Source organism: Pyrgilauda ruficollis, unplaced genomic scaffold (assembly GCF_017590135.1).
Source record: "Pyrgilauda ruficollis isolate IOZ18807 unplaced genomic scaffold, ASM1759013v1 scaffold157, whole genome shotgun sequence".
In the NCBI taxonomy this organism is placed as follows: domain Eukaryota; kingdom Metazoa; phylum Chordata; class Aves; order Passeriformes; family Passeridae; genus Pyrgilauda; species Pyrgilauda ruficollis.
Window position 1 is genome coordinate 259,538 of NW_024514432.1, and position 27,416 is coordinate 286,953.

At 54.8% G+C, this 27,416-nt stretch overlaps 1 protein-coding gene across 2 annotated transcripts in view; it reads right to left on the reverse strand.

Annotated features, from left to right (window-relative positions):
- Positions 1-27,416, reverse strand: part of LOC121350517 (acid-sensing ion channel 2) — a 396,350-nt gene that overhangs the window by 69,053 nt on the left and 299,881 nt on the right. The window contains exons 1-2 of one of the 2 annotated variants that reach the window (XR_005954678.1): positions 6,304-6,328; positions 5,572-6,121 (exon numbers count right to left, since the gene is read on the reverse strand). The exons of the other annotated variant lie outside the window; for it this stretch is intronic. The gene's annotated coding sequence lies outside the window, so the exon portion shown is untranslated. Of the gene's footprint in view, positions 1-5,571; positions 6,122-6,303; positions 6,329-27,416 lie in introns of those variants that run through there. 2 annotated transcript variants of the gene reach the window in all.

Consider the following 27,416-nt stretch of genomic DNA (forward strand, 5'->3'; position numbering starts at 1 on the left):
GATCCAGAGGCACTAGGACACAGTGTGGGATGCAAAGGAGCCCAGCCCAGCCCTGTTCTCCCCCCATTCTGTGGGATTTGCACTCCTGACTCCCTGCACTGCCACACATCCCCAGCAGCTCTGTCCTCCTACTCCAGGGCACCGAGGCCAGGGTCCCCTCCTGCTGCTGGGACACTCCTGGCCACACCTGGACAGAGCCTCCCGGGAAGTCACTCAGGCTTCCAAGGAGATGGAGCTGCTGGAGCAGGTCCAGAGGAGCCACAGAGCTGGAGCCCCTCTGAGCCAGGCTGGGAGAGCTGGGGTGCTCACCTGGAGAGGAGAAGCTCCAGGGAGAGCTCAGAGCCCCTGGCAGGGCCTGGAGGGGCTCCAGGAGAGCTGGAGAGGGACTGGGGACAAGGGATGGAGGGACAGGGCACAGGGAATGGCTCCCAGTGCCAGAGGGCAGGGATGGGTGGGAGATTGGGAATGAGGAACTGTTCCCTGGCAGGGTGGGCAGGCCCTGGCACAGGGTGCCCAGAGCAGCTGTGGCTGCCCCTGGATCCCTGGCAGTGTTCAGGGTTGGATGGGGCTGGCAGGAGCCCAGGACAGTGGGAGGTGTCCCTGCCATGGCAGGGGTAGCACGGGGGGAGAGAAGCCCCCAGCAGCCCAGGCCCTGCTGCTGCCCAGCTTTCCTTGCTCCATGGATTCCTTTGGGATCCCTGCAGCTCTGGAACCCCTGGGCTCTGTTCTTCTTCTCCCCCAGCTTCTGGCCCCTGTCAGGGCCCACCAGTTCAGTGCCAAACTCATCCCTGTTTTCATTCCCCAGCCCAAGAGAATGCAAATCCCCTCAGCACCCAACTCTGCAGATCAGGAACCTCTACCCCAAACCCCCAGGAAATCACCCCAAACCCTTCAGCCCATCCCTCACAGGGAGCATTGCTTGGGGCAGCACTTGGCATAGCCCACCCTCCTTGGATTCTGCCACCAGGAGAATCCTGGAGAATCTTGGATTCCTCCTTGGATTCTGCCACCAGGAGCCCAAAATCAGCAGGATTCCCTCAGGATGGGAGAACAGGCCTTGGTTTCACAGTGATCCCAGGCTGAGTCCAACCAGCCCCAGGCACTTCCCTAAAGTGGCACTGGGACAATTTGGGAGCACATTCCAGGCTCCAGCCCCACGTTAAACACCACCCACGCCCCTTCCAAAGGCAACACCACCACCAAGCCACAGCTTTGTTTGGAAGTGAAGCCAAAAATAAAGAATTAAAATAAAAATATGAGAGAATAAAGGTGGAAAAGGGAATTGCACAAAACAGTTTGTGGGTGGGTGAGGAAAATCCCCAAATAAACAACCCCACATCCTGAAATTCCTCTACAATTAATTGTGGTGGTGGTAATTAAGGTGATTGCAGCTGCTCCAAGCTGGTGGCACAGATTTCCTGTCTGCCCTCCCACCAAACCCAGGGCTGAAATGTCCCATTCATTTGGTGGGATAAGGCTGAGCTTTACCCTGGACACAGGGGATTCTCTGCTGAGGAAACCACAATTACAGCCCCACCTGAGGGGTATGTCAGCAATATTCATCAGATTTTCAGGCAAACACAGGAATATTTTTAAAAAGCAGCACTGAGATCTCTGTGTAGCTGCCACCCCATGAAGTCCCTGCTCTGGGGAGAAATTAAATGGTTTAACAGGAAATAACTGAGTAAATCAAACACGAGCAAGTATTGACTGCAGAGCCTTTGGAACAACCCAGAAATCCAAGGATTTCACCAAGGATGGGACCAAACCCTGCCACCCCTCCCAGCACAACCCCTCTGTCCCCACAGCTCCCCAGGCAGAGGCACAGGTGCCAATTTGCTTTGGGGAGTTATTAAATCAGGAGATCATTAACCCTAAACCCCAGCCCATGAACAGACCCCAGGATGTTGGATCCACTCATTAATTTCTCAGGATGAAAAATCCTAGAAAGGAAGAAATCAATGAGCACAGGACACGGCAACCAAGATAAATATTGCAGAGACAAAGAGCTCAGAGGAATAAATCAACCCCAAATCCAAGGAACGCAGAGCAGAGCAACATCCACTTCATCCTGAGCCTCAGCTCCTCCCTGACACGGCCACCCCAGGGAAAGCAGGTCCTCACCCACTGAACTGCCCAGTCTGGCACTTGGATTTGCAATCTGGGAGAAGTTTTGAAGGACAGGAGCTGCTGGATGCTTCCTTCCCTTGCAATCAGCACGTGGGCAGTTGGGAAGGTTGGATTTATCCAGCTCCAAGCATTCATGGATGGTTTTGCCCATCCCTGGAAGGGTCCAAGACCAGGCTGGACGGGGCTTGGAGCACCCTGGGATGGTGGGAGGTGTTCCTGCCCATAGAACTGGGATTTAAGGCCCCTCCCAACTCAAACCATGTCAGGATTCTTGGATAACCACCCCAACAGCCCAGCTTCAGGTCCAGCCTAAAAAAAGTGAAGCCACACATTGACTGAGGACAGGAGACTCCATCTGATCCAATAACAAATCCTCATCCTTCTGGAAAACGCTGACAGACACAACAAACTCCTCCTGGAGCAAGCCAGGAATAATCCAGACCTGAGCCCTCCTAAATGGAGTAAATCCAACAGGATCATCCCAGCCCTGCAGCCCCAAGCTCCAAAGATCACTGCAATCCCATATTTCCATTTCTTAAGGAATAAAAGCAACACTTCCCACATTGCTGGGATTCCTGGGCTCATTCTCCAGTGTCCTCTTCCTTTTCCATGTCACCCACAAAACCCAACACCCTCTGCCCCCACGGTTTGGAGGGGCTGGGAGAAGGGAATCTCCTGTGGGAGATGGGCTGGGAGGAGGAGAGGGGATCTCCTGTGGGAGATGGCCTGGGAGGAGCAGGAATGTCTTGGAGGAGCTGCAGGGCAGAGCTGGAAGCACTCACTGGAGAGCAGCTCCCTCCCCCAGCCCCTTTGCTCTGCTCCACATCTCAGCCAGGACTTGTTTGCTTCAAATCCCCTCTGCTTTGGGCTTTTGGGGTTTTTACCCAGGCAAGCCTCACCTCCCCCGGTCTTTTGGCACAGAAGACACTCTTGGAGCACCTGAGCAGGCCTAAAACCTGCAAAATTCTCTTTACACCTCCATTTATTCCATTTGCATTTATCTTTTCACAAATTCTGCCTCAGTCCTGTGCCCAGCTCACACCACAGGGTTTTCCTGCCTCTCCTTGGGGTTCTCCCTCCGAATCCAGGAAGAGAAGCAGAAGCTCCAAGTACTCCAGACCCCAGGGGCTGCCCCAGGCTCAGCCCCACGGGAAACCCCAGCCCTGGATGTGGCACCACAGACACAGCAGAGCGGGCAGTGCCCTGTCCTGAGCTCTCAGAACACTCCCGACCCCGGGCAGTTGCTCCCAGCACCTCCCCAGGGAACACCTCTGTTCACCTGCGGTTCCCAGGTGGAGAAGCTCCTCAGCCTCCCCTCAAGGACAAGGCAGAGGTCACTCTCTCCCCTGTCCCCTCAGACAGGAGGAGGAGGAGGGACGTGCCGGGACACGGGGAGGTGGCACCGACCCCCCTCACCTGCCGCAGGGGCAGGGAAAGCAGATCCAGCCGGCTCCTGGCACAGGGATTCCCTCTTCCTCCACCCTGGAGCCACACGGCCCTTTGGGATGGGAAGGATATTCTCCCTGTTTTCTCAGCTGAGCAATGCTCTCAGTGCTGGGATCTCCCAGGGGTCACACCCCCAGTTCCTCCCCCCCAGCCCCTCGGGAAGCAGCTTCTGGGACCTTTCCAGGATGGCTGGAGGAGAGCCCGCTCCTCGGCCACCGTGGAGCAGCTGCAGAGCCGGGAATGCCCAATTCCACCCCGGAGGAACTCCTGCAGCATCCCCAGAGCAGCCCTCGGCCACAGGATTCATTCTGGCCGGGACAGCGGGACCCTCGCCGGGTTTGCCGCACCTTGGAGGAGTGAGGGGCTCGGTGAAAGCCGCAGTCAGCCCCTCGGCACCGGCCAAGCACCAGCAGATCCTACCCCGGCACCCGGGAGGGGGAGGCAGCTTTTCCCCACCGCCCACTGCCTGCTCCTGCTGTAATTCCCCAATTTCCTCATGCCATGGCACCTGACTGTCCTGCTGGAAAGGGCCTGCCCCAAAATCCCGTTTTATTTATGATTTCCCCCTAGCTGCGCCGCTCCAGCTCGCAGCAGCAGCTGCTGCCTGCACAGCCGGGGCAGCTCCTCCATCCCGCGGGGAGTCCCTCCCTCCTCCCTGCACAGTTTAGCGGCTGCCGTGACAAGCCCAAAGGGACAATTCCGTCTGATTTCCAGCTGCATCCCAGGCAGAGCTGGGATCCAGCTCCCCGACAGAGTTTGCTCTGTCCCCACAGACCCCAGCCCCCTTTCCAGGATGCTCAGCCCCAGGCGCCCCCCGCGCTGCCCGCAGAGATCAGAGGAGCGGAATATTCCAGCACCATCAGCATCCCGCTGCTCCCGGGCATCCTTTACGTGGGTCTGGCTCCAGCTCTCACCCAGAGTCTCCTCCCAACACAGCAGAGCTCCTAACAGTCCCACCGGGCTCTTCCCAAGCAGGGATCCCACTCCTAGTGCTTTGTAAAGTCCTGCCCCGAGTTTTGGGGTTGATCCCAAACCCCGCCGGTTAATCGGGGCTCAAACACCTCTGGGATCAGCTCCGCTCGGCAAAGCTCCGCATCCCAAAGCGCTCCAGAGTGCACAAGTCCCGCGGCCCCAAAGGAGCAGCTCCGGGGGCTCCCGGGGAGCCGAAGGAGCCCGGACAGAGCGCGGGGGTCGGACACAGCAAAGCCGGGCGGGATGGGCAGGGCAGGGCCGGACCGCGCTGCAGCCCCTGGGGGACCCCGGCTCGGACTGGGGAAAAATCTGGGTGCGACTACGCTGGGAGCAACGCGGAACGTGGGAAGGCAGCGGCGGGGATGGTGCAACATTAATTTAATTATTTCTCATTAAAACCCACGGCAGCAGCCAGCCCCTCACACGCCAGTCAGTCACCCCGAGACCAGAGAGCATCACTTCGAGCCGGTAGAAAAACCAGCGAGAGGGAAAGCGCTCGGTGGGCAGCGACCCGCAGGGAGCTCCCGAGGGGCTCCCGGGCCAGGAGGACCCTGCCTGGCCATGCGGGACCTGCTGGACCCTCCGGAACCTGCCGGACACCCCGGGACCCGCTGGACCCTCCGGAACCTGCCGGACACACCGGGACCCTCCGGGACCGCTGCGACCCCGGAGCGCTCCGGGCACCGCGGGCAAACGCGCAGCGAGCGGCGGGGCTGGGAGCGGAACGGAGAGCGGGACACGGACCGGAACCGACACCAACCAGGAGTCCCTTAAACCGACATCAGCCAGCGGTACCCTTGGACCAACACGACCCGGGGATGCCGCGGACCGAGAGGAGCCGCAGACACGGACCAGAACCGACACGACTCGGAGGTCTCTTGGACCGATTGGAACAGGGGACACGGACCAGAAGCGACACGACCCAGGGCTCTTGGACCGACTGGAACCGGGACCAGAACCGACACGACCCAGGGGGCCCCGGACAGAAGCCGAGAGCAGCCGGGGCTCCCGGCGCGCACTCACCGCGGAGAAGTTGTGCGGGCCGCAGAGCTCGCCGCGGTACTTGCAGGACAGCAGCATGTCCTCCAGCTGGTGGCCCAGGCGGTCCATGAAGTCGGCGCTGATGCCCTCGTAGTGGCGGGGCGGCAGAAAGAGGCGGAAATCGGCCAGTTTGGCGAACCAGCGCAGCCGCGCCTCGTCGGCGCGCAGCAGCTCGGTGAGCAGCGGCCGCGCGGTGCGGTTGGGCAGCAGCAGCCCCAGCCAGTGCCCCGCGTAGTACAGGTCGCCCTTGGAGAGGCGGGGGAAGCGCAGCGGGTTGTTGTTGCACAGCGTGACGGCGGGGAAGGGCAGCTGGCGGCTCCACTCGGTGCGCACGCGGGTGTGCGAGGGGAAGGCGAGCCAGTGCAGCAGGCGGTCGGAGGACCAGGCCAGCAGCAGCCCCAGCGCCGTGCAGAAGGCGAGCACCCAGAGCGCCCGGCGCGCCGGCGCCGCCCGCGCCGAGCACATGAGGCGCAGCCCGTGCAGCCGAGTGCGCAGCGCCGGCGCCCGGCGCCCCCGCGCCATGGGCGCTCCCGGCGGCAGCAGCAGCAGCAGCAGCAGGAGGAGGAGGAGGCTGAGGAGGAGGAAGAGCGGGACGAAGCTTGCCGAGGTGCCAGTCCCGGCCGCTCGGCGCTCGGGAGGCGGAGGGAGCGATGCTCGGCGCCGATCGCGCTGCTGCTTTCCCGGAGTAGCCCCCCGCTCCTCCTCCTCCTTCTCCTCCTCCTCCTCCTCCGCCCCCCGTTATCCCCCGGCTGCCGCCGGCCCCGGCCCCCCCCGCTGCCTCCTCCCTCCTCCGGCAGGAGTTTGTTTTTCTGCTTTTCAGCAGCCCCGGGGGAGAACATAATATCAAGAAAAGCCGAGGGTAACGGAGGCGAGGCTTGCAGCGGGCTCCGTGCGGCCGCTGCTTTCTGGGGAGGGGGGATGGCTTTGGAGGGGGCTCCGGGCTCTGCTCCCCGCGCCTCGGCTCCCATGGAACGAATGGAAAAGGGAGAAACGCGTTCCGGGAAGCATCGCCCCCGCCCCTCGCTGCCCCTCATCCCGAGCCTGCGGAGCCCTTCGGGGTCAGGGGCTTCTCCTGCCCTGATCGGACACCGAAAAAAGCCCCTTTCCCTTAACACCCTGTGCGACGGGAATAACTCGCGATGTGGATTGGCATTCCTCGGGATTGCTGAGCTCGGATCTGTGCAAGCGGCTGCCGTTTCCTTCGTTTTGCTTTCAAACAGTACCGAGAAACATTCCTCTAATTGTGTCCAATTAAGCCGTAAGTGCCGGTAACTGCTCCGAATCCCCTCTGATATATTTTTTTTTTCCCTCGGAATTAATTTTCCCTGTGCATTTGGAGCCGTATATTTTTACCCAATAGATGGAGTCGTTACAGTCTGGTTCTCTCCAGCCTCTCCCGGCGAGTTGCTTTTTTTATTGTGGCAAAGCTGCGAACGTGCAGCAGCCCCGGCTTGGGGGGCAGCCGGCCCAAAATCCCACTCCTTATCCGGAAACAGGGGAGGAAACGGGACTGGGAGGCTGAGCTTGTGCCCTTCAGGGCGGGGGAAGTGGCAGCAGCACAAACATTGCCTGAGCTCAGCCAGGTGCCCTCAGATAACTCGGGTGTTTTTTCCCGAGCTCGTGTCCGTGCTCGGGAGCATTTTCCCATTTTTGTAGCACTGCTCGTAAGCAGCAAATCCTTCCCACCGCCCCAGCACCGGCCGTGACCTTTCGGCACCGAGTGGGAAGAGGCCAGCAGTTCCCGTATCCATGCCAGCGGCATCTCTGGCAGCTCCAGGGAGCCTCTGCTGCCGTTTTCCCGGCGCATCCCGGCTCGTTTTTCCCTGCCGCCTGTTGAAAGCAGTGGGAGTTTTTCCCCTTGGCTCCCTCTCAGGATAATCAGCATCCCAAGTGCTTCCCCGCCAGGTGGGCCGGGGCTGTTTTATCCGTGATTTATTGCCACAAACCGAAGGAAATAAAAGCTGCCCGACCATGAACATCCTCCCGAATTCCCTCCCTCTCCGTGCTCATCCCAGCCCTGTGGCACAGTCGGGCCGGGCTGCGTTCCCCGGTGGGGAAAACCCAGCCCAGCCCTGGCCTTGCTTTCAGCTCTTTCTCTTCTCCAAAAGGTTTTTCACTGTTTTTAGGTTTTTTTGGTTGTTGTTGTTTTTTGTTTGTTTGTTTGGTTGGTTGGTTTTTTTTTTTTTGGGGGGGGGGGGCGCAGGTGCAGCCTGGCAAAAGGAGCTTGTGAAGGAAAGAGCAGCAGGTTTGCATGGGGAGCACCTTTTCCTGAAATCCGCTCCAAATGATCCACTCATATCTCCTTGATTTGTTAGAGGGAAGCAATTTTTCTTACTTAGCTGGCAAAGGGCAGTGGGATGGCCAAGGCCAACTGGAGCTGGAATCCAAAAGGTTCCCCACGAAAACATTTCAAAGCCAAAGCAAACCTGATGGTGAAATTCCAAGGTATCACCTGGTGGGACATGGCCCCAGCCTTTGGAAATTCTCTCCATGTTTGCAGTTATTTGGGAAAGCAGCTCATTCCCTGCATCCGAGCCCTGGGTAATTCCTCAGGCAGCCACAGCAGCTTAAAAGCTGATTGGACCTAATTAAGTCCAATAAGAAATAATTGAGCTGATACAGAAATATTGCTAATTAAACAACAAGTCACTTGGAAATTATCCCTTGAGCTGGGTGAGTTTTCCTCCTTCCAGATGAGAATGGATTTGGGATTCTGTAGTTTGGGATACTTGACAAATTCAGTGAATTATTGTGGGGAAATTCCACCATTCCCTCCCCAAAACATCCCCTGGGTGCCCCTGCAAGGGGACAGGAAGACAACTATTTGGAAGTTGTTCCAAACAAAACCTTTGGCTTCTTTTGAAACTTCATTTTAACCTCAAACATTGACCCGGGTGAAGACAAAAAGGATTAAAGAAAAGCTTGAAATCCCCTGGAAAGGAAATCCTAAAACTTTGTTCTGCTGGATTGTATCAGTATTAGTATTAGTATGAGTATTAGTATTAGTATTTATCCTGGAAGGGAGCAAAGGGAGGGAGGATCCCCCTCCAAACTCCTCTCTCCAGCCTCACAGGGTGACTGGAGCCCCTTCCCTGGCCACACTCCCCACCTGTGTCCATCGGAGCATCCCAGGGGATTTCTGGGATTTATTCCCTTGCCCTCCTGAGCGGTTCCTGCTGGATGAGTGGGCAGCAGATTTATCCCGGGGTTTATCCCTGCGTTTATCCCCTGGGATTGGCCCCAGGCATGGAGGGGCTCTGGGACATCCTCTGCCCTGCTGAGCTTTCAGGGACCAGCGGCAGGTGGAGAAATTACAGGGCTGGGATCAAATGGGGCAGGATGGGGCTTGGATTTTGGGAAACAATTCCTCCCTGGGAGGGTGGGGAAGCCTGGAATAGAATTCCTGCAGAGGCTGTGGCTGCCCCTGGATCCCTGGCAGTGTCCCAGGCCCACTGGACATTGGGGCTTGGAGCAGCCTGGGACACTGGCAGGGGTCCCAGGGGTTGGAACTGGATGGGATTTAAGGTCCCTCCCAACCCAAACCATTCCAGGATTCCCAGATCAACCTTGCTAGGCTGGATTTGGTGCTCCCAGAGCCCCTGGAATAAAAAGGTGGGGATTTTTGGCTCTCAGGAGAACAAGGAGCAGAAAGAAAGGCTGCTTGTCCCCAGGCAGGGGGCTCAGGACCCCTTGGCCTGGGAATGGGATCCCTTTGCCAGCACAGAACCACCTCCAGGGGCAGGAGCAGAGCCTGGCACTGCTGGGCACAGCCGGGCACAGCTGGATATGGGCTGGATGTGCCCATCCTGCAGGAGCCCTGCCTGGGCTGGGCCGGGCTCTGGGACCCAAGGAGCCTCCTGGGGATGGGTGTGACCCCCACAGACCCCAGGGATGAGTGTGACCCCCACAGACTCTGTGGACAGATATGACCCCACAATCCCTGGGGACAGATATGACCCCACAGTCCCTGGGGACAGATGTGACCCCACAGCCCAGGGTGTTGGGGCAAAGTGAGCCTTAAACGTGTTCTGCAACCTCCAAACCTTTGGGAAGAATTCCCTGCTCTGGCCAAGCCCTGCAGAAACAATTCCTGCTGGAGCCAGCGTGGAAGCAGAAAGGCACAGAACACTTGGAAATTGGGGTTTCCATGGAAGCCACCACTCGGCCCTAATGCCAGCCCTGCTGCCTCAGAGCCCAGAGAATGTGACAGCCCCAGGCAGCAGGGCTTTGGGGAGCCCCAGAAACATCCAAAGGGGGCTGGCATTGTTTTCCTTGGGTTTGTTTCATTTTTCATGCAAATAAATTAAATAAATGCTTGGGCTTCCAGCTGGGAAATTCTCCCAAGGAATTGAGGGAATTTTGGGGGCTGCAGGGGTTTGGGGCTGTTTGTTTTGAATGCAGGGAGGTGAAATATTCCATCCATACCAAAATATTGGGAGCACAGAAATAGTGCCAGGATTTCTGCATCTGCTGCTTCACCCCAACAGCACCAAAGGAGTAAAAACATTTGGATTTCACAACAAAACAAAACAAAACAAAATTAAAAATAGGGAAACTTTGGATATCTCATTTCCTTGTGTGTGTTTAAAGGCAAAAACCTGGGAGAGATCAAACAAATGCCCAAATGAGCCGAGGTGTGGCTGCTCCTTTGGGAATTACACTGGGAATCCAGCGTGGGGAAGGCAAATGAAGTGGGATTTTTCCAGGCTTGCACAGAAGATCAGTTGGGAAGATTTCAGGAGCCAGATCTTGGCTGGGCTGTGGACCCTGCCCGTGGGGGGTCTCTGATCCCTGCACATCCCAAAGGATTCAATCCTCCTTCCTCCCCGTTTTTGGAGGGGACACGTGGCTGATCCAGGGGCTTCATTTGGGAGTCAGCTGTGGGTTGAAGGGCCTGGGCTGTGCCACACATGACAGAGCTGCTTTAATTGGTGCTTCCTGCCAGAGCCATTATTCCTGGCCTTCCTTAAAGGAATAAAAGGCTAATCCATAAATAAATGTGTTTATAGAGATAGATATTTAAATACCTCCTTCTTTTCCTTCTGCAGGTAGGGAAGAGGAAGGATTTGGATCTATTTTAAGCTCACAGCTGGCATCCTCCCAATTATCTCTTTTTTCCCCCCCATTTTCCATTTCACTGCTGAAGAACTGAGAGGAGGAAATGAAACAAATGGAAACACCTCTGGATTTGGGAAGGACGGATTTCAACAGGAATTCTTTAGAGCAAATTGAACAGCCAGGTCCTTGTGGCCTCTTCCTATCAAATTCCTTCTTTGCCATCAGGAATGGGGCACCCTGGACCTGCCAATTCCCTGGAACTGGGCCCAGCCCAGCTCTGCTCCAGTGCTCTCTGTGGATTTTGGTGGCTCCAGGGCTGGCCAGGAGCCTCCCCCCATTCCTGGGGACCTCAAAATTGTGTCCAGAGTTTAAAAAAGTCATGGAATAGTTTGGGTTGGTTTGGGATCTTAAATCCCCCCCCAGTGCCACCCCTGGCCTGGGACACTGCCAGGGATCCAGGGGCAGCCCCAGCTGCTCTGGGAATTCCATCCCAGCCCCTCCCCACCCTCCCAGGGAGGAATTCCCTCCCAATATCCCATCCTTGCCATTCCCTGTGTCCTGTCCCTCCATCCGTGGGACAAGGCAGGGACACAGGTGAGGTGCTTGGAGCCCCATCCCTGAGCTTTTGGGGCACTTCCCCCCTTCCCTGGCCCTGCTGGAATTATCCTGGATCCAGGCAGCCCGAGGGGAAAGGGAAAAGAACAGCTTTGAAAGGAGCCCTGAAATGTGCAGGGAAGGGGGGATCCATGGGACACATCCAGAGGCTGGGAAATTAATCCATCTTCAGCAGGACAAAGAAGATTTGAATATTGAATCCTGAATACTGAATATTGAATATTATCTGTTTTCTGCCTCTCAGACACACAGATTGTTCCCTTTTTTTCCCCCCTGAACCTCTGAACTTCAGAGTCTGGGGGTTTTCTGTTCCTGTTTATTTTCCTTTTCCTTTTTCCCAGTTCCTGAAGGGCTGGAATTCTCTGGGAGCTCCTGGCTGGGGGAGCTCCTGTTTTGGCTGCTGAGGGGCTGCAGGGAGGGGTGATGCTCTCCTGCTTCCCTTGGGAGTTCAGCCACACTCCAAGGCTCTTCCTGCTCCATGGCTGGCACCACTGGAGATGTTCTGCTTTAATTAAAAGGAATCTCGGGAAGGAAAAGCTTCCTGAGCTCATTTTTTACTGTTCAGACCTGGCTTGTTCAAGGCTTTGGTCCTGAGATGTGGCTGGAGATGATCCATATGGGGTTGGGCACCTCCTACACCTTTATATGGGATTGGGCATCACCTTCATTTAGGATTAGGCATCACCTACACTTTAATTTGGGATTCGGCACCACCTACAGTTTCCTTTGGGATTTAGGCACCTCCTGCACCTTCATTCAGGATTAGGCATCACCTACACTTTTATTTAGGATTGAGCATCACCTCTGGATGTGGCAGTGAGCTGTGACAGGGAGAAATGTGGGAGGGAATTCCCAGCCTCCCTGCCTTGGGGGGTGATTCTGGATACCCCTTGGAGTGGGCTAGAAGCTCCTCTGCTCCTGCCCTGACCCCAAACGTCACATTCCCAAGAGGAACAGCACCTGGAAAGGAGGCTGGAGCTTCCCAGGGGACAGGGCAGCACAGCAGCCCGTGGGGCACCCTGGGACACCTGGGAGGGCCGTGCTGAATATTCCATGTCCTGTCCTGAGCCTGGAGAGACAATTCCCTGCTAACTGCCCCCTTCCTGAACCCTGTTCCCTCCCATTAAATTCACTGGACCTGGCAAATCCAGAGGAAAACTGCTCCGTGTTTGGATACTGGAGGGGATGGAAAATTCTCTCAGGGAGTTTGGCTTCCAAACCAAGTTCCAGGAGCAATCCCTTAAGGTTTATTCCTTGTCATTCCAAGGGATTTGAAGGCTCTCCTGGCAGCCAGATGGAAAAAAGGGAAAAACCCTTTCTCCTCAAACCTGGAGATGTTTCCAGTCCAAGAGGCTGCCACATCCCTGCCCTGCCCCTGCAGGAGGGAAGTGGGAAAATGAGGTTTCAGATCCTGAAGGATAAAAGGGAAGGGTCACGTCCACATCAGCCTCTGATCCCACAGCACCAGGACCATGTTTGGAATTTCCTTTATTCCCTGAATCTGTTGGAAAACAAATGCGGAACTCCTGGGCCAGTCTGGAGTCTCCCCGTGGAGGTTTGGGCTGGAATTTTTGGGATTGAACAGCCCTGGAGTGGTGCCTGGGTCAGCCTCCACAGCTGCCACTGAAACCTCCCCACTCCCAAATCCTGGGATTTGTGGCACAGGAATTGCAGGGAAATTTGCTGCTGCAAAAATTCCCGTTTAGGGGTTGGAGTGATTGGCCCCGTGTGGGGAATCGTGGGATCCTGGAATGGTTTGGTTTGGGAGGGCCCTAAAGCCCCTCCTGTTCCCAGCTCGGGACACCTCCCACGGTCCCAGGGGGCTCCAGCCCGGCCTGGGACACGGCCAGGGAGGGAGGAGAAGGGATGGAGATGACTCCAGAGGTGGCAGCTGGAGCTGGGGGTTTTGGGGACAGGAGGGACCCCGAGATTTGGGAAGGTCCCCGTGCCACGTTCCCATCCCTGCTCCACTCCAGAGGCTCCGGGCTCACCTTGGAGGAAATAAATTAATGCAATTACTGTCAAAATCCCTGCAGCACCTGGGGGATGAGGCTGGAAGCACAAACAGTCCTGACCTGACGCTGCTCCCTGTGAGCTCCCAGACTTTGCAGGAATGGGGGAGAATTCAGAGCTCCTCCCGAGGGAAGCAGCCCCTTTCTGCTCACGGCAAAACCTCCCCCTCTCCATTAAAAAAAGCTTCAATTCCTGTCAAAAATCCCTTCAAAGGATCAAATCTGACAGCCCCAAAGCTGCTCCAGTTCCTTGCAGATTCCGTAGGAATGCTGCCAGCGATCCCAGAGATTCCAGCAGGGCTCATTCAGCCATTCCCAGGGTGGGAATCCCAGGTGGCTGCAAACTCCACACACACACCAGCGGCTGCTGCCAGAGAATTTGGGAATTTTTACCTCCTTCCTGTGGATTTCCAGGGCTGGAGGCCGGAGGGTGGGTGCTGGAGGTCTGTCCCACTGATATCCCTGTTACCTCAGGCTCAGGGGGATCCACAGGGATCTGGGGAAGCGGGACAGGCGGGAAGCAGAGCAGGTAAGTGCCACCTGCGGAGCTGCCAAACTGAAAGGATCCAAAGAATTTTCCTTTGGCAGCCTAATGGTGACAGCAGTTGTGTGGGAAGATTAATGGAGAAAAGGTTGGATAAAATAGAAGCTCCATCCTGAAGTTTTTCAGCTGCTTTTTTGCAGTTATGTAATTGTAAATGACATTGATTTTTTATAAAAACCCACAAACAACACCAGGAAACTTGGAATGTTTTGGGCTAGGTTCTGCTCCTCCTGCCAGCAGAGGAGATCTGGGGTTTTCTTGGATTTCAGGGCAGTTTCAGGCTGTTTGTTCAGGGATGAGAAGCAGGATTTGGCTCTCAGTAGCCTTGGAATGCCACTGGAGCTGTGCAGGGAGTAGAGCAGAGGCTGAGCTGGCACAGCCAGGGAATTGTCTGGGTTTGTGTCTGGCCAAAAGTCCCTGCACAGGGATAGCCAGCATCAGCAGGGATCAGGATTGCTCCTGGTGTGGGCTCCGAGGGCTGTTCCAGCCTGGGTGATCCCTGTGACCTCCAGGTGCCTCTGGCAAAGGCCCTCCTGCCCTTCCTGAGGAGCTCTGGGGGTTCCTGGCTCCCACCCCAAGGTTAAAGCCAGGGATGAGTTTTTAGGGGAATGATGGGATTTGGTCCAAGGTTGGACTCTGACCTTTCCCAGCCTCAGTGATCCTGGGGCGGCACCTGGAGGAGCAGCAGGACATTCCTATTGCCATTGCCATTGCCATTCCCGTTCCTGTTCCCATTCCTGTTCCCGTTCTCGTTCCCATTCCCATTCCCGTTCCCGTTCCCGTTCCTGTTCCCATTCTCGTTCCCATTCCCATTCCTGTTCCCATTCCCATTCCTGTTCCCATTCCTGTTCCCATTCTCGTTCCCATTCCCATTCCCATTCCTGTTCCCAGTCCCATTCCCAGTCCATCCAGCCTGGGGGCACTGGGGATCACCCCCAGGCCCCCTGGGCTCACAGGACTCTGCTCAATCCCTGTTGGATCTGACCCTGGGACACAGGGAAAGGACACTTGGAAGAGATGGGAAATGAGCCCTCAGGTGCCTCAGTTTCCCCAGGTACAGCAGCAGGATTCCAGGCCCAGGCTGGGACCATGTTCAGGACCTGGCTCAGGTCAGCCCTGACCTCTCTCCTGCCAGGACCCAGCCCCTGGGAGCTGTTCCCTCTCCCATTCCAGGCTTCAGGACTTTCATGGAATCATGGAGTGGTTTGGGTGGGAAGGGACCTCAAAGCCCACCCAGTGCCACCCTGCCATGGCAGGGACACCTTCCCTTGTCCCAGGGGGCTCCAGCCTGGCATTGGGCACTGCCAGGGATCCAGGGGCACCAATGGAATAACCCTTCCCATCTCCCAGTGAGGAATTCCCTCCCAATATCCCACCAAAATCTCCCCTTTTTACCCTTTCCTTTCATGCTTCCTTGTGTTCTCCAGCCTTTGGCTCCTCTGATGGCTGACAAGGAATTTTTTTATTATTCCAAATCCCTGCTTTTTTCTTTAATGGAATCCCATGAAAAGGCAAAAGGAAGGGAGCTCCTGGATGGGAAAAGCCCTGGAGGAATGAAACTGCAGCAGGAAAAGGTTCCTCCTTCCAGGAGGGAAGTTTGGACTGGCTCTGCCTTGGTGCAAAGATCTTGTCAGGATTTGTTTTCCTGGAGACACATTTCCTGAAGGAATATCCTGAGTGTTCCTGGGGATGTTTGAATCCATTCTCTTCCCCCTCTGAGGAAAAGGGGTTTTCTCCAGGTGTAGAAGGCACCAGGATGACATTTCCTGGTCTCTTTTGTTTCCTCTCTGTATTTTCCTCCAAAATATTGGATCCACTTATATTCAGAACTCCTCTCTCCCCCTCTCTCCTCCTTTTCCAGCCCTTGGATGTGGCTGGATGAGCACATGGAGCTTCCCTGAGCCGTGGGTAATGGGCTGGATGATTCTCCACTATTTTCTCCAAGAGTTTTCCCTTCCTAAGGCTATTTCCTCTCTGGATTTGATATTTTAAAACAATATCCCTGGAGGTGTAAAAGCTCCCTGGAGAACTGAGAAAGCTTGACTGGAAATGCTCCCATCAAACCCTTCCTGCTCCCTGCTGTTGGACAGTTCCCTCCTGCAGGAATTTAAGTTTTTCAGCAGCTTCTCAAATTTTTTTTTTTAATTTAGTCCTTAATTTTGGGAACAAGATGCTCTAAGGTAGGATTTGTTCCCATGCCCAGCTGTAAATCTGGGAATGAAGGGAGGATTTTCTTCCATGTTCCTGTACCAGCTGTAAAATCTGGGAATGAAGAGAGTGTTCTTATACCAGCTGTAAATCTGAGAGCGAAGGGAGGGTTTGCCCCTCTGCTCCTGTACCAGCTGTAAAGCTGGGAATGAAGGGAGGATTTGCCCCTGTGCTCCTGTACCAGCTGTAAAGCTGGGAATTAACACGTTCCCATCTTCCTTCTCCCCTTTGCCACCATCAATTCCCCGGTGCCAAGAGCTGATGGGAGTCAGGAGGCTCCAGATAAGTGGGAATCAGAGCTGGGAATCTGCCAGGCCATGGATCACTCTCCAGAACTCCTCCTCAATCCTCCCATTAAAAGCAGGACCGTTTCTTTTCCCTGTGGCATCTCCTGCCTTCCCTTTTTCCCTTGGGACTGGGGACACCGTGGCTCTGCCGCAACTCTGGGATGGCTGGCAAGGGACTGGGATGGGACATTTCCACCTGGACACTGAAATCCCTCAATCCCCTCCTCCCTGAGGTGTTTTCCATTACAATGGAGCTCCTTTTCTCTTTGAGATCCCATTGTGCACTGACTCCCCGGGGAGCTGTTCCTGGAATAATGACATGAGACAAATAATCTGATTTATTTCCCTCTGCCATTCCGGGTGCAGAAGTGCTGCTGGGGATAACAGCAACACCTGGTGCTGACCTTGGAAATGGAAGGAAGAATTCCACACTGATCTTGGAGCCAAGCTGAAGGGAAAGTGGCACAGAAAGCTTTTCCTGGGACAGATGGGATTGTTCTCCATGAGGGTTTGTGCAGCTTTGGGGCTGGAAATCAGTGCTGGAGTGTCACCAGTTCCTTGGGACCTTGAAGTTCCTTGGGGTTACAAATCATGGGATCCCAGCCTGGTTTGGGTGGGAAGGGGATTTAAGGATCCAGTGCCACCCCTGCCATGGCAGGGACACCTCCCACTGTCCCAGGCTGCTCCAAGCCCCAGTGTCCAACCTGGCCTTGGGCACTGCCAGGGATCCGGGGGCAGCCACAGCTGCTCCAGGAATTCCACCCCAGCCCTTCCCCACGCCCACAGGGAGGAATTCCTTCCCAATATCCAACCTAAATCTCCCCTCTTTCAGTCTAAACCCTACACACACACCTTGTTCTTCCCCTCTCTGCCCATGGAAAAGTCACTTTTCCATGGTTTTTTTAAGCCCTTGGAGTCCTGAAAGGCCTCAGTGAGATGCAGCCAGTCCTGCTCAGTTCATCCTGCCTTTGCCTCTCAGGGAACTTTCCTGGGATTTCCTGTTCCCCTTGCTCAGAAAAACGTGCCTTTGGACACCAGTACTGCCAGTGCTGGGCTCATCCTCTCTGCCCAGTACAAACCAGTACAGCCAGAGCGTGGGGTGCACCCAGAGACGGGAAAGGGATGAGCAGGAGGGCTCGAGAGCAGAAGTGATAAATCAGCTGAGGGTGGGGAAGCAAAGAGAGACCTTTGGCTTGGGCAGGGCCCTGAGGCTGCTCGCGGTTACAGGGTTTGGGAACAGCATTTTCCCTGACCTCATTCCTGCCCTCTTCCCTAGGGATGGGTTTTACTAGAGGAGGGAGACTGGAGGAGGCAGAGGCCCTGTGGTTCAGCCAGCTCCTCTGACAGGCTCACACTCAGCACATGGAGCAGGTGGGGGACAGCTGGGAGTGATGGAATCAGGGAACAGCCTGAGCTAGGAGGGACCCCTGGATCATCCAGTCCCACCCCTGCCCTGCCCAGACCCCCCAACAATCCCACCCTGGGCATCCCTCTCTTATATGGACAATTCTCACCTCTATTAACAAATAGAGTGAGGCTGCAGGGGTTGGTGGGACATGGAGCTTATGTGTACATTTATTAGGCCTATATTTATTATTTCTAGGCCTTGGCTTGTCATTTGAGACACTCTTTCTTCCTCTGCTGTGCTTTGGAAGGTGTCCTCCATTCAGCTGATTTGTTTCTTTCCTTGACTCTCTGCCTTCAGTCTGATATGAGAAGCGCACTTAGACTGCAAAACCTCTGTTGAAACTTGATAGTCTTTTTTACCAGAGACAGTCCCTAAGGCAGGTGTTTATATTTCTTCAAGATTAGTCACAATGAAGTGGAAGACTAGAGAAAGATGGAGGCTTGTAGCCATGATATTTTATAAAAAAATCCTTTGCTAGGATTTTTCTCCTATTCTAGCTGAGAAACCTCAGAAAAGAAACGTAAACAATTAACTGTCTGCTGCTGTGGAATGTGGTCTGGACATTGTTTACTAACAGGTGCAGCTGTGATTGGTCCATGTTGGTTGCTTCTAATTAATGGCCAATCACAGTCAGCTGGCTCGGACTCTGAGCTCCACAAGCCTTTGTTATCATTCCATTCCTGTTCTTTCCAGCCTTCTGATGAATCCTTTTCTCTCTATTCTTTTAGTATCATTTTAGTATATCATTTTAATATAATATATATCATCATCTAATAAATCAGCCTTCTGAAACATGGAGTCAAGATTCAGATCTCTTCACTCATCCCAGGAGCCCCCATTGGATCGACCATATTGAGGCTCATTGCAGATTTGCACCTTCTAATAATCTAATAATTTGGACAGCAGCACTGTCTAAACCCTCCTGGAGCCTCGGGGCCAGGACCATTCCCTGGGCAGTGCCAGCACCCTCTGGGGGAAGAACCCTTCCCAGTATCCATCCCAATCCCCCTGGCCCAGCTCCAGCTGTTCCCTGGGATCTGGAGCTGATTCCCTCCATGGTGGAGCCCAGCTGAACACATGGCCCAGAGCTCCTCTGTGAGGAGCAGCTCCCTGCACCCCAAACGGGGCTGAATCAGCCCCCAGGATAACTCTGGGATGTGAATCCAGGCGGGTCTGTGCTCCCAGCTGGGTCATTGTGGATCCAGCATTCCTGGGTTGGGGTGGGATCACAGTTCCTGGGGGCTCACAAGCACCAGTGGCCTCCAGGGCGAGTCTGAGCAGACTGTTTGTGAGGAGAGCAGTGAGGGCTGGATCAGGGATTTCTCCACTGCTGGGGTGGACACAGGTGCTGGACTCAGTGTCAGACACAGCCTGGGAAGGATGGGCAGTGAATGTTCAGCTGTAGGCATTTTCCAGGGATGAACCTTTCAAAACCGAGCAGTGTCATTGCTGGAAAGCTCCCTCTGTGCAGGGCTGCAGGGCTGGGAGGCTCCCTGGAATGCTGGAGGCTCCTTGGCTGCTCTGGCAGAGGCAAAAATCCTGAGGAATCAAGCTGGGCTGAGCCAAGCAGGGCACAAATGGGGATTTCTCCATCTGGAACTGCTCTTCCAGGGAACCAAAGCTCTAAGACAGGAGGGGGTGATCCCAGTGAACCACAGGGCAGGTGTTTAAATAATTCCAAATTATCCCTGATTTTGACTGCACAGGTTTGGAGCTTTGCCAGGACTTCTAGAGAAACCTAAATGGGATTCTGAACTGAGGAATTCCCCATTAGGTCTGGGAGGTGCAGGTGGGATGGGAATTGCTTTTCTGCTGGGAATGCAGCTCCTGCCTTAAAGCCACTGCCAGCCTGGAATGGGTTTGTGTCCCCTGGGGAAGGGCCCCTGTGCTCCTCTGGGTTTTGGGGACACCTGGGAGGGATCCCACTGCGTGTTTGTGTGCCACAGGCTGCACTTAAATTCCTGTTGGGATTTAGGATGGAATTACTCCCTGGGAGGCTGGGGAGGGGCTGGGGTGGAATTCCCAGAGCAGCTGTGGCTGCCATGGATCCCTGGAAGGTCCTAGGCCAGGCTGGACAGGGCTGGGAGCAGCCTGGGACAGTGGAAGGTGTCCCTGCCATGGCAGGGGTGGAATGGGATGGGCTTTAGGGTCCCTTCCAGCCCAAACCATCCTGAGATTCTCAGAAAGCCCGGCCCTGGCTCTGCAGGGATTGCTCAGGGCCCTGCATGGCCTGGGCTCCCCATCACTGATTCCCTGATTCCCCAGGAGGGGAATTGCTAATTCCACCTTGCCTGGCCCTTATAGAGCACTGGGGGGCTTTTCCCAGCCCATCCACAGAGGAGACCCGAGAACTTGGGGGCAGGAGGGGGCTGGGATTTCAGATCAGCCCTTGGGGGACTCCTGGGAGCAGGAACCCCCTGAGGCACCCGCACACCAGAGCAGCCAGGACAGTCAGGAGCACAGGAGCAGTCAGGAACAGCCAGGAGCAGTCAGGAGCAGTCAGGAACAGCCTCAAGCAGCCAGGAACACAGAAGCACAGGAGCAGTCAGGAGCAACCAGGAGCAGCCAGGAGCAGCCAGGAGCAGTCAGGAACATTCTCTTGGGTGCTCTCAGGAGCAGCTTTGCTGCTTTGAAGGATCAGAATCCCGGACTCCCTTTGTCCCCAGCCTCTGGTGTGTGCCCGGGTGTGCCCGTGTTTGGACAGAGCCCCTCAGCCCTGGGGCAGGTGTGGCACCCGCTCAGAAATAATCACTAACTCCACGGGCTTTGCAGTTTAAACATCTCAGACAAAAAGCTCCGAGTGTCCCCGAGTACAGCTTCGGGCTGAGCCGGCTCCGTTTGCATTCCAGCCGCTGCCAGGGGAATCCCGGGCTGGATTAGGACTTCCCAATGCACAGAGGGAAGAGGGGCTGCTGCTCTGGCGCAGGAAATAAAGGGCCAAGATCAAATATCTGTATGTTTCATCACTGGAGAGTGATTTTGAGTGCAGGGAGTTAATGCAGCACCTGGGAGAGGGGCAGCAGGAGGGACAGGGTGGCACTGGCACAGAACTGGAGCTGCACTGGCACCGGGCTCGGTGGGGAGGGGTGAGGGACTGCACCCTGGGAAGGGTCTGCAGGATTCCCTCCCTGCCTGGAGCCACCGGGGCTGCCTGGAAAAGGGGGTGTGTCACTGTCATATTTTCTGGGAAATCCCTTGGCCAGGATTTTTCTCCTGGGAAGCTGAGAAGCCTCAGAGAAAAAGGAAAACAATATTATCTCATTTGCTTCTCCTGCGTTTTGCTGCTTTGGAATGTGGTTGGAGATTGTTTATCCAACAGGTGCTTTCATGTGAATTGTTTTTACTTATTGGCCAATCACAGCCAAGCTGTGTCGAGGCTCTGGAAAGAGTCACGAGTTTTTCTTTAGTATCCTTCTTGCCTTCTGTCTGTATCCTTTCCGTATTCTTTAGTATAATAATATAATATAATATAATAATAGATTATCCTTCTGAGAACATGGAGTCAGATTCATAATTTCCTTCCTTCATCTGGGAAGCCCGCAAATACAAGAGGGGTGAGCCATGCAAATGGGGGAAATTAGGATTTAATTAAGATGCCAACTTGGAGCTGGGTGGGGTTTAGGAGCCACCAGCAGCAGTGCTCAGGGCCAGGGAGCACCTGAGGGTTTGGGTTCCTGGGTCACCTCCAGAGGTAGCAGCATTTCCCTGCTTCTGATGAGCATTTTTAACCTTCCTCCTTATCCCAAAATCCCAGAATGGGTTGGAAGGGATATTTCAAACCTGCCATGGCAGGGACACCTCCCCCTGTCCCAGGCTGCTCCCAGCCCCAGTGTCCAACCTGGCCTTGGGCACTGCCAGGGATGCATTTCCCTGACCTCCATCCCAATTACCCTGGCCCAGCTCCAGCCATTCCCTGTCCCTGGGTTACCAGCTGGGATGGAGTTTCCTGGCTCTGTGAAAGGCCCTCTGGCAGGAGGAGGAAAAGCAGCCGTGGCCATGAGCCCCGAGAGCTGCCCGGCCCGGTGTGCGCAGAGCCGGCCTGGCTCCAAGCTGCCCACCAGGGAGGCTCCAAAGAGGAGCTCTTCCAAACCCATCTTTGTCAGCATGAGCAGGGCTGCACTTAGGGCTGCCAGGGTAGCTCAGGTTCTTTCCAGCCCCTGCAGCTCGGGGCGTGCTGGCCTCAGCAAGGCGCTCTGGCCAGGCCGTGAGGGCACCGTGACAGCAGCTCTGGGAGAAGGCAGTGACAAATCCACTCAGCAGCTCCAGCCCAGGCCACTCCATGGAGATCCCTTTGATGCAGTGCTCAGTGCTTGAATTCAACATTTCTGGGCCTTTTTAAAACCAGGATTTACTCCCCACTCTTTATCCCTGGGGCCTCACTGTAAGAGCAGTATGGAAAGATGTGGGACTCCAGGTGGCTCTTCAAAATGCACTTTATTGTATCCAAACTGCAGTTTATTGTACCCAAACTGCAGTTTATTGTATCCAGACACTCCTGGGCTTCCAGGATCCAACATCTCATCGAAGCCTGGCCCAGGAGAAGAGCTCCGGAATGGGATGGGATGGGATGGGATGGGATGGGGGCTCTGGGGTGGGGTGGAGTGAGTTTAATTCTCTCTGGGTTGAAAGATGTTAGAGCAGCCCAGGGTCGTGGGTGACAGAGCCTGTGCCTACAGCTGTCAGCTCCAGCTGCAGACAAGCCTGGAGACCCTTTAATTTTGGTTACAATGCATTATATAGTTTTCTTTGCTGATCCCATCCAATCCCATCCCATCCCATCCCATCCCATCCCATCCCATCCCATCCCATCCCATCCCAGAGCTCTTCTCCTGGGCCAGGGTGGGATGAGATGTTGGATCCTGGAAGCCCAGGAGTGTCTGGATACAATAAACTGCATTTTGGGTACAATAAACTGCATTTTGAAGAGCCACCTGGAGTCCCACATCTCTTGATCAGGCTCTTACAGTGCATCTTAATACAGTAGAACCAATCTATACCTTAATTTTTACCAATAGCCTGTCATAACTACTATAATTACATATTCATGTTACTATTCTCCAATCATTAAAAGTTAGTACATTGCAGTTGAAGCTGGAAGTTGTTTTTCAGTCTTCTTGCAGTGGAAAATTCTGAGAACTTTTTCCTACTTGCAACATTGGCAGTCTTGTCTGTCTGTGGAATCTTTCTGCTTGGTAAAAACTTCTTCTGTTTGAGGTGGGTCTATCCTTTGCTCTAAGTCATAAAAACCCCTTCTAACACACCCTTTGCCTCCTTGGTTATCCAGCAAGACTGGCTCAGCAAGCCTCAATTTACACATCTATTATTGTTCTATATCAAAACTTGCTTCCATCTCTCTTTCGTGCTCAGGTTCTACATGCAGAGATCTTTCTGCCAAGCACACACATCTGTTAAACTTTCCTGTCAAACTTTCATCCTTCCCAACATGGCACAAGGAGGCCTGGCAGAATTAGCAGGGAATTATTTACAGAGAGCAGGAGCTGCTCCCAAAGCCCAGCAGAGGAGGCTGGGCTCTCCTGGGGGGGCACTGGGATGACCTGGGGCAGCACCTGGGCTGCAGGATGGGGATGGGAGAGGGGGGAACAGCCTGGGACAGCCCCACCAGCCCAGGGTCACTGAGGAGTTACTGAGCAATCACTGTGGGGAGACAGCAACAACCCAGAGTGCCTTTGGAACCTTAAACTCCTTCAGAACTTCAGCTCCTTCTGGATTTCCCCTGGAGGAGTGAGGGGAGGGATCCAGCACAGGCACCTGGGAGGGTCTGAGAGCAGCAAGCTCCTGAGGGTCAGTCCTGGAACAGAATTAATTCCTGTCATAGCTAATAAATCAACTTTATTAATAAACATCAATCCCCTGGGCTGGAGCCTGTGCCAAAGCAGGGGTTTGGAGATCTGGGGGTGGGAAGGTGGCCCTGGGACATCTCTGGAAGGACAGGGAGGGCTGGGGAGCTCAGGCACAGCTGAAGCTCTGGGCCAGGGGGGATTTCTGTCACCTGGTTTTTCACCTGTGGCATCCCCAGGCTGCTGGTGTTTGCTAAAACTCATCCAAGCTGAGCTATTTTAGCTAAAACTGAGCCCAAAACCCAGCTCAGCAGGCAGCTGAGCCCAGCTCCCACCAACCCCAGCCCCACATTTTGATAATATTGCTGTGTTTGGTTTCCATTTTGAAAATTCACCTTTTTTCCCTTCCTGAGCAGTCACCGAGTTAATTTAAATGAAATAAAACGGATAAAATTCCATCCTTCAGATGGAACTTTGTGCTCTGGAAATGGGGAATGGGGCACTGAAGCATCTGTGAGCTGCAGAGCTGCCTCTTCTCTCCCTGCAGCAGCTGCTGGGGAGGGGGAGCTGTCAGCTCCAGCCCTTCCCTACAGCCACTTCAGTTGGATAAATGACATTTTTAGTGGGAAAGCTGAATCCAAACATCCTCAGCTGGCAGGGGCTGGAATTTCATTGCCAAATCTCACTTTGACTGTGGAAATTCTGTGTTTCAGAAGGGTTTTCCAATGGCCAGGCCTGCAGGCCTGGGGTCTTTGGGGTGGGGGAGGTTTGGGGAGTCAGGATTTGGGCTGAGGAGGAGAAATGGGGTGCAGATGTGAAGATGAGAGCAGGCACAGCTGGATGTGGGACCAGACACTCCTGAGGTTCAGCATCTCATCCCAGCCTGGCCCAGGAGGAGAGCTAAGGGATGGGATGGGGGCTCTGGGGTGGGGTGAGTTTAATTCTGTCTGAATTGACCAAAATCTGACATTATTGGGTAAACTCAGCCACACAAAGCCTCTGGGCTGGGTCTGCCAAGTTAAATCCAGCAGGGAGTTCCAGGAGCCATCCCAAATCCTTCTCCAGCAGTGCAGGGCTGGGGACTGGGATTTGCTGATGGTCTCAGGTCAGGCTGGGGAAGTGACAGTGACATTTCGGGGACAGCACAGTGGACAGGGACTGGGTGTGGGAGGCTCATCCCAGCTCTCCATCTGCCACTCCTGCTCCCACCCCTCAGAACTGACCCCAAGCAGGAACAGGCACCCCTCAGATGGAGCTCAGGGATCACGCCCAGAGAGGAGGAATCAGCTCCTGACAGCCCAGATCCCACAGCACCCGCTGGAACCCCCCCTGTCAGGCACTTCCCAGGCTCTCAGCACCATCCTGATCCATGGGGATTGATCCCAAATCCTTTTCCCAAGATCAAGGGCATCTTTTGGCAACCTTGGAACAGCTTCCCAGAGCACCTGTGGCTGCTCCTGGATCCCTGGCAGTGCCCAAGGCGAGGTTGGATATTGAGGTTGGAGCAGCCTGGGACAGTGGGAGGTGTCCCTGCCGTGGCAGGGGTGGCACTGGGTGGGCTTTAAGGTCCCTCTAACCCAAACCATTCCACGATTCTGTGATTTTCTCATCTCCCATTATCCACTACACAGAATTCTGGAATATCCTGAGCTGGGAAGGATCCCAGGATCATCCAGTCCCACCCCTGGCCCTGCCCAGACCCCCCAACAATCCCCCCTGGGCATCCTTGGCAGCTCTGTCCAACCCCTCCTGGAGCTCTGGCAGCCTCGGGGCTGGGACCATTCCCTGGGGAGCCTGGGCAGTGCCAGCACCGCTGGTAGAAGAACCTTTCCCTGAGATCCATCCCAAATCCCCCTGGCTCCAGCAGTTCCCTTGTCCCCTCCCTGCTCACAAGGACAAGAATGTCATATTGTTACAGGGAATTTCCTCGTGGTTGTGAAATGTTGGACCCAACCCCTCTGAGAGCTGGAGGAAAAACTCAGGAGAAAAGTGACACTGGAATCAGGCAGAGAGAAGCTCCCTGACACAGTTTTGGGTATAGAAAGCAGAAACTCCTTAGGACACAAACAGGGCTTCCTGACCTCCACAAGAACTGTCTGGGTCTTCCCCCACTAACAAACCCCCAAGGCCTGAGAACCAACCCTGAGAAAAAGCAGAGCCAAGGCAGCAAATCCTCTTTCCCTGAGCTGTGCCTGTGCCCACCCGGGGCAGGCAGGACTCCTGAAATCAGAGTGAAATCCAAACAAAACTCCACCAGAACTTCTGAGAACTGAGTGGAAGGGATGGATGGAGACCCAAAGCCAATCTCCTATTCCTGTACCAGAGCATTCACATGGCAGCTTTGTCCTGCAGGAGGGGTGAGCCACCATGGAATGGGACTGTGCCACCACCCTGACCCTCAGGGGGTCAGGGCCTGTTCTGACTCTGTCGGGGGTTTGGTGTTTTTTGTACTATTGCATTTGTGTTTTAATTTTCCTGGTAAAGAACTGGTATTCCTGCTCCCATATCTTTGCCTGAGAGCCCCTTAATGTCACAATTATAATAATTTGGAGGGAGGGGGTTTACATTTTCCATTTCAAGAGAGGCTGCTGCCTTCCTTAGCAGACACCTGGCTTTTCAAACCCAGACAAGCTTCCAGAAAATTCTTCTGGTTTTCTTTAGCTCTGCCCAGGAGCCCTGCTCAGGTTTGTGTTGACCAGCAGGAGCAGGATCCCAGCACAGCTCCCAGGATTCCAGAGGCTCCAGGCTGTGGGGGCTGTGCTGCTCCCCCAGCCCGTGCTGTTCCCCACTGCCCACGGGGGTTCTCCTGGGGATTTTCCAGGCAGGGCAGGATTCAGTGTCTGTACTCTGTAATTACTTTTAGTTGTTGCCTTCTCCTTTGTTGTAATTCACTTGCTAATTATCGTCACCGGATTTTAACTCAGTTGTTCCCATTAATCTTAAATTAATTACCAGGGAGTCCAGACTCCTTTAACACCAGGGTTGTTTTGCTTTTAATCACAGGTTTTGTGGCTCGGTGCTGCTGTGGCAGAAACAGCCATGGAAAGTCTCTGGAGAGGGGCTTTTGGTAAGGGCTGGAGGGACAGGAACAGGGAACAGCTCCCAGTGCCAGAGAGAAGGGATGGAAGGGACTGGGAGGGAATCCTTGCCTGGGAGGGTGGGGAGGAGCTGGGCTGTGGCTGCCCCTGGATCCCTGGCAGTGCCCAAGGGCAGGCTGGGTGGGGATTGAAGCAGCCTGGGACAGTGGGAGGTGTCCCTGCCGTGGGGAGCACTGGGTGATCCTAAAGGCCCCTTCCAAGCTGGCACATTCCATGACTGTGGGATGATGTTGGAAGAGCAGCCGGCCCTGAGGTGTCAGTGGCAGAAAACCCCAACATTTAATGGATCTGCAGACCTGGAAATATTCCCCAAGGCTCCATGACAGGCTTTCCCATTCCTGTCAGGTGTTCTTGCCAAACTTCCTGGAGAAGGGATTTCTGGAATCCCTGTTTGCCAGAGCTCTGAAGCTTTCAGGCTGGGTTGGTGCCCCTTTTGTCCTCACCTTTGGCTGAGCCTTCCCTCAGGAAAAGATTTCACCAAACCTGTGTCAATCCCAGGCTTTTCCTCAAAAACCCAAACGTCAGCCCCTTCCCTGAGCCATGGCCCTTTGCTGGAGGTGTCACTGGAGGAGGTGGCTCCCTGTGCCTCTGTCCCACCTGGACACTGATGGATGGTGGCCTTTGGGGCAGGACAGGGACTGGCCCCAGAGCCCCCACGCTCCAGGCCAAGCCCCAGGGAATTCAGGAAGCACAGTGACCTCTCCACACCAATTCCACACCCCAAAGGGTCACTGGGCTGTCACTGGGGCTGTGTCACTGTGTCTGTGTCACCATTTCTGTGTCACTGTGTCTGTGTCAC